Genomic DNA, 7,104 nt, shown 5'->3' with positions numbered 1-7,104 from the left:
GGCAGCCCCCACTAATTTTTTATAGCAGCACAAATGGGCTAAGACAGTCTGTCTACCCCTTAGTATCTACTCACAAACATTAGTGAATAAATAAATGAATGTAGCGGAAAGAAGCCTATCCCAAAGCAACACTTATTGCTCAGATTAGTTCCAAAAGCCCCTGCAGGTGCTCCGCACGCAGGGAACCGAGGTGAGCCTCACTCCCACTCGGTCAGGGGCCGTCAGCTTGTGAATGTTTCAGGAATTACTAACAAGGCAGATGTGCCCAGGGCATTTTTATGTCTTGCCACTCGGCAAGCACAGCGGTCATTCTTAACCAGATGGTCTTTGAGCTGATAATTCTTCCTACTCACATGTTTGAGCTGATGCAACTGTGTTCCAGAGGTTATGAGAGAAAAGTTGCTGGCAGTTGTCCTGGAAAGAGCCAAAGCCCTGGTTCTGTTTCTGTGGCAAAGGTCTTCACAACACTCAGCCTTCCCCACAAGTGTACACACAGCTTGCCGGCCCAGGCCTCAGTGGGAGGCAGAGCGCGAGCTGGGATCAGGTGAGAAATGCTGTGCTTTGAAAGAACAACATCACAGCTAGCACCTTCGCTGGGCGCCCGAGGGACGGCCACCATGGAGGGGGCTTTGCAAAGCGCATGGGAAACTGCAATGAAAGATGTTTCTTTTGGTGCAACAGTTTTGAAATCCTTGCATAGTTTTTTCCTAATACGCATTTCCACTAGCTTTTGACCACCCCACATACACTATGCCTTAAAACAAGTAAGAACAGAAATCTATGTGCTGGTGAGTTTTCAAGGGGATTCCAGTGTGTTTCTTTATCCAAGCAGAGAGTAAACGAACACGATTCTAGAACATTCCAGAGGATCCACCACGGATGTTTGAGTTTTTCCCTTTCACAAAGGATACCACGGAGATGTCAGGTGATGATCTGGGACCAAAGTTAAAATGGCACACTCTCAAATGACCGCTTCCTTGGCTTTTACCTTATGGTACTCTAAATCTAAACATTTGTCTAACTCAGGAGGCAAAGAGGAGGTGGGCAGCAGACCCTGGTCCAAGTCCATATCCTAGACTGGATCTCAGAGTCCCACAGGATCCTGGGAAGGCAGGGCTGATCTGATGTGCAGAGCAGGACATGTGGCCACTCCAAGAGAAGAAAGAGGCCCAGTCCACGTTTCCCATGTGAATTCTCTCCCTACCTTCATTCCTAGGTGTGCAACGTCTACTTTCCTGACTGGGATCACAAAGATGGAGTGTGTGTGTTCCAAACCCGTCAGCATTGATTCTGCGGAGGACGTTACCAATGCCAACTCTACCCTGCCCCCATTTTACCCTGGTTATGGTACATGGAATGGGAGATCAAAACATTTTCCTCCACACTGACATATTCACGCTGCAACCCCCAGCACTTCCATCGCAGTGAAGTTCATCCCAGGCCTTTAGCTGTCCTGAGACAAATCATGTCCCCCAAACCTCACATAAGGAAGGGGTGCTTTCACAGAAGTCTCACCTACCCACTGAGGTCTTAGATGAATTATGGTCATAGACTATTCTATTTATTTGTCAACTTAGACTACTATTTATTTGCCTCCTCTTACAAAGCAGGACCCAAGTTTATAGGGATCTAAAATGGGCTTCTTAGCTGGACATTCACCAGGATGCTGGAGTAGCCAGGAAGCGAGTTACGGAGTCAGACAGACCCCCTTTTTGGAAGCTGTAGCTCTTCTTGGGACCACATCTCACAAAAGACATTGAAAACTGCTCTAAAGAGCCCTTTTTGCATGTAAGCAGGCACATATCCAAATCACGGAATACAGTAAATAAAATCTCCCTTTTCTGTAACTCAAGTCTGTTTCTATTTCGAATTCTCACTTCCCTTTGTGATGGATTAAAATATGGCCCCCAAATACCTGGAGCTCCTCCTTGAACCTGAACTTGTTATCCAAAGCCTTGCTTTGCATGGAAGGATCATGTGATTCTGACAGGCGACACAGCTTCTGCTTCTATCCTTAGAAAGTTTCCACCATTGTGTGAGGAAGTCTGGGATACAAGACTCGTGGAGAGGGAGGCCCAGCCCAGAATATTCCCAGATGACAGCAGCTGCATACAGGACCCCAGGCAAGGCCAGCAGAGGAGCCCCTCCTGTTGACAACCCACAGGAAGTATGCACAAATGAATGGCAGCTCTTTGGACCACTAACTTTTGGGGGTGTGTGTGTGATTTGATATACACTAAAAGAAATAGAAAATAGAAGAGTAGGGCCAAGAAGAGGGTTCTGGGAAGATTGAATGGGATGTGTTGAGGCACAGAGGCAAGGGGGAGGGTGTCTGGAGAGTGTCTGGAGGGTGGTGAGAGATTAGGTTGCAGATGGTAGCCAGGGGCCCAGTTATGAAGGGCCTTGAACCTTAGGTCAACAACTTAAGAGTTTATCCACTGGGCCAAGGGGACCCTCAAGAGCCGGGAACCACAGATGGCTTAAACAGGCGGGTGGGAGAAGCCACAGGCTGTGAGGCAAGGTCCCTGTGAGTGAGTGAGCACGAGGCTGGGAACACAAGAGGTCTTTCTGGGGCCGAGAAGTGACACCCGGCAGGGCAGCGTGGCGGCCCTGTGAGGGGGGCAGCAGGGGCCAGGAAGGCTCCAGGTTTCCGCCATGGGTGAGGAGTGACACAGGCGATGTGGTGCACCGGCTGAAGGGGACAGGAGAAGCAGGTCAGGTCCCCGAACGCCCTGAGTTGGGGGGTCCTGGTGAGGCGCTGCGAAGGCCTGGGGCTGGGTGGGCATTGCTCAGGAGGAGGCCTCGGCCGCAGGCGAGCGGGAGCCGGGAGCGGGAGCGGGAGCGGGAGCGGGAGCGCTTGCACAAGGCTGGCCCAGGAAGCAGGCGGCGGGGAGAGAAGCGGTGGTGAGCGAGCGGGCGAAGCACGGCGGAGAGGCGTCCCTGCGAAGGAATCTGCCGGTGGGAGGGAACAGGCGCGGCGCGTCTTGCTGGCCGGCCGCTGCCCTTCGCTCAGCAGCGGGGCCCCTGCTGTTCCTGGAGCCAGCTGTCCCCCTCGGGAATCAGACCCTGCCCGGTTCCCCCCAGCGGCCAGGAGTTCCTCAGAAGCCACGGAGACCCAGAGACGGGGCCAGTGAGCCGCGTCTGCTCCTACTGGCAAATCGCTGTCCTTTCCGGGGTATTTTTCCCTTCCAGGGTCTCCCTTTCCCACTGTATTTAAAAACGAGGAAAACAACCACCACCACCACTCTTTTTTTCCCCTCACATAATTCTACTCTTCGTTGTTTCTCTGCTTTAAAACAATATCTGTTGCCAAAAGAAACCGCCCCCCCCAACACACACACCTTTTTTTCAGTGTAAAATATTCTTTGTCTAGCTATGGCAAGTGAAGCCCTCGTTTATTTGATCAGCAAAAAGTTGTTGACTGCCTGCTTTCGCCAGACACTGGACTAGTCGCTGCGCCTGCAAGGCACCTGCTCCACTCAGCCCTCATCTGGCTCCCAGATTGCCCCGCCTCCTGCCCCCCCCCAATTTTTACTTATTTTTATTTAATTGAAAGACAAAGAGATAAAGACAGAAAGACGAGAGAGATGTTCAACCTGCTAGTTCATGCCCCAAATGCCTACAGTATTCAGGTCTGGGCCAGGCCAAAGCCAGGAACCATAAACTCATCCTGGGTCTCCCAGGTGGGAGGCAGGGAACCCAGTACCTCAGCCATCGCTTGCCATCTCCCAGGATGCGGCAAGCAGGAGGCTGAGACTGGAAGTGAAGCTGGGACTGGAACCTAGACACTCCCATGTGGGAGGTGGGTGTCCCAAGTGGCGGCTTAACCCCTGCCCCAAACACTCTCCTCCCCTACCCCCAGTGCCCTTTTATGTTGTCCTTGGCAGCTTCCCAGATGTGAGAAATCCAAACAGCCTGAATTTTCTTGGCCCTCTCCCAGCTCAGCTGCAGGATGGGTGCCAACGGCAGGAAACGAAGTGCCAGCATTCCTAATCCTTTTTGGGTCCAAAGGAGGAGGATCTGCCCTCCGAGAGGAACTTCAAAATGTTAACCATGCCAATTGGTCACCCTTCCCTCACTGTTTTAAAAACATTCATGTAGCTTCATTCAAAGCAGTGAAGCAATCACCAGAGTTGCTGGAAGGGAGACGCAGGACAGCCAGAGTACAGAAACTTTGCCAAAGGCTGCTTGCGACACACGGCTGCAGTCACTGTCTTCACAGAGACTTGAAGCCGAAGGGAGGCTTCCTAGGTGGTAACGGGTCCCAGGTGACCACAGGGTCTTCTCGTCTCCTTCCACCTCTGATCCCAGTGGGGACCTCCAGACACATGACACTTCAATAACATTTTTTAGTTTACCAAGCACCCCCCCCCCCACCTAAATACAGTATTAGCTCATTGAATCATATAGGAAAAAGAGGTAAACTATTTGGGTAAATGAAGATATTCAAGGTACTATGTTAGCTGTTTGTAATCATCAAATGGAAAATGAGACTTGAAGTAGTTGGGAAAAAAGTAGATTTTATCTGACATACTATTCGAACTATTTCCAAAATACATTCATGTGTTAAACAAGTTTTCCAAATAGCGTACATTAGGATGCCATTTACTTGGGGAAAAAGAAGGAACAATGGAAATAGCTTATTCCAAGCACTATTCTCAGTGCTTTACATGGCTGAATTAACCTGATCTTCACAACCATTCTATGTTTCAGGTACTACTGTTCATTTTGCACATTTGAAAACTCGTGCATGTGCATGCGAGGTTAAGTGTTTTGCTTCAAGCCACATGACTAATAAGTTGTGGAACCAGGACTTAAATTCAGGAATACAATGGAGTAATATTCAACTGTAAAAAAGAATGAAATTCTATCACGTGCATCAAAATGGTTGCAACTGGAGGATATTATGTTGAGTCAAGTAAGACGGACACAGAAAAATACCACATGTTCTCCTTTATATGTCGGGGCTAAAATAAAAAAAAATCAAAATACAAAAAAAGAAATGCCTATGTATATGTGTTGCTGCAAATATAGTGTCTTGTCAAATTGTTTTAAATTTTGGTCAAATTGTTAAGAATGATATACGACTGTAGTTTTAATGATCCATATCTTAAGATTTACTACATTTGAATGAAATTAACACATTTTCATTTGATTGTTGTTTTTAGCCCTTGTCTATATTCCTGCTGAACTATGGTCTTTTTACTTTTTATTTGTTGAACTCTATTTACTGGAGCATTAAGCCTTTGATTATAATATATATTGAAAATATGCTACCTTAAAAATAAAAAAAAAAAAAAGATAAACCCGGTAAGTGGCCTGATTCTGGACCTTAAGTTCTACAGCATTTCCACAGAAACACTTATGCCGATGTAAGTACTTAGGAAAGAGTCCAGGAAGATGAACACTAAATTGAAAATTGTGGTCATCTTTGGAGAGGAACCAGAAGTGGGCAGGTTAATTCAAACACTCCATTAGCCACAGTGTTGGTTTTTTGTTTTGTCTTTTCTCTAAGGAGGAACATTTCATGTTACTACTTAGTTAAATGTATTTATAAATTTTTAATTATCTAAGACAAAATCTATCTTGGGGTCAATGCAAGTAGTTCTGAAGATTACTAGATTATACTCTGAATTCAACTGAAATGTCACATTGACTTTGGTGTCCTTGAGATCAGAGGGATTAATCTTTCCTCTTGGTCAGTCTCATGACATCTGATGAAATCTCATTTCAGAGATTAGATGAAAAGGTAGTTCTGATTTCATCTAGAACAAAGGGAGGCATATTAGTAAATGTATTAATTTCAGTTCTGAACTGTCTTTTAGAGTTCAAAAACTTCAGCTCACATGATCATACCAAATATTGAACTAAGAAGAGATCTTTTAGTTTCATTTTGAAAATGAAGTAATACTTTAAAAACGCATATGTACTAATAATTAGGAAATAACAGCATATTGGCCAGGGAATTCAGAGAAACAGAACCAACAGCTGATAGATATGTAACTATGAATCTGTGTGTATACACACATACACCCAGAGGGAGGGTATTTCAAAGTTTTTGGAAAATATGTGTTAAAACTATATGCATTATTTCAAAATTTTTTTGCAGCAAAATAAACTTATCTTGTAATTTTATTTTTCCACAAAATTTTTGAAGTACCCTCATATATTTATTTTAAGGAACTGGCCTGCAGTTGACAGGTCTGAAATCTAGAGGGCTGGCCATCTGGAAATTCAGGTGGCAGTGGACGTTCGTCTTGAACCCACACTTTTCAAGGGGGGCAGTAGGCTGAAAACCAGGCAGTTTTGAGGTAGAATTGCTTCTTTTTCTGGTAACCTGCCCTGCTCTTAGGGTCTTCAACTGGATGAGGCTGTCAACTGATTGTATGTTAATCACATGTACAAATGCCTTCACAATATCTAGACTGGTGTCTGACCAAACAACTGGGCACCATGGAATAGACAAGTAGACATAAACAAATGACCATCATGAGTACCTCCTAATTTGAACTAAATTCTGGCTGCTCAAGAATGTTAGATAAGGGCTGGCACTGTGGCTTCTGCCTGCAGTACCAGCATCCCGTATGGGTGCGTGTTTGAGTCCTGGCTGCTCCACTTCCCATCCAGCTCCCTGCTAATGCTCCTGGGAAAGCAGAAAATGGCCCAAGTGCTTGTACCCCTGCATCCAAGTGGGGGGCCCGGATGAAGCTCCTGGCTCCAGCCTGGCCCAGCCTCAGTCATTGTGGCCATTTGGGGAGTGGACCAATGAATGGAAGATCTCTTTCGATTTCCATCTTTCAGATAAATACGTCTTTAAAAAAAGTTAGAGGATTCCAGTGATTTTTAAACTTAGGGTAATTAAGTTTAAGCAGCTCAGTTAATAAACTGAGGAAAATCTCTTAAATTTTTAAAAATTTATTTGAAAGGCAAGAGCAATTTTTCATCTATTGCTTCACTCCCCAAATGCCTGACTGGGCCAGGCTGAAGCTGGGAGCCTAGAATTCAACCCAGGTTTCCCATGTGGGTGACAGGGACCAACTACTTGAGCCATCATTTGTTGCCTCCCAAGGTGTGCATCAGCAGGAAGCTGGACTTCAGTGAAAC

At 46.1% G+C, this 7,104-nt stretch overlaps 1 long non-coding RNA gene across 1 annotated transcript; it reads left to right on the top strand.

Annotated features, from left to right (window-relative positions):
- The first annotated feature begins 1,578 nt into the window (after positions 1 to 1,578).
- Positions 1,579 to 5,003, top strand: LOC149125034 (uncharacterized). The gene is made up of 2 exons (XR_016211971.1): positions 1,579 to 2,167; positions 4,714 to 5,003. It is a non-coding gene; the product is annotated as an uncharacterized LOC149125034 (long non-coding RNA).
- The last annotated feature ends 2,101 nt before the right edge of the window (positions 5,004 to 7,104 follow it).

The sequence above is a fragment of the Oryctolagus cuniculus genome, chromosome 8, assembly GCF_051225735.1.
Source record: "Oryctolagus cuniculus isolate XC-2025 breed Fujian yellow rabbit chromosome 8, ASM5122573v1, whole genome shotgun sequence".
NCBI lineage: Eukaryota > Metazoa > Chordata > Mammalia > Lagomorpha > Leporidae > Oryctolagus > Oryctolagus cuniculus.
Note: the sequence above shows the minus strand (reverse complement) of the source record. Positions and strands in the feature narration are given on the sequence as shown.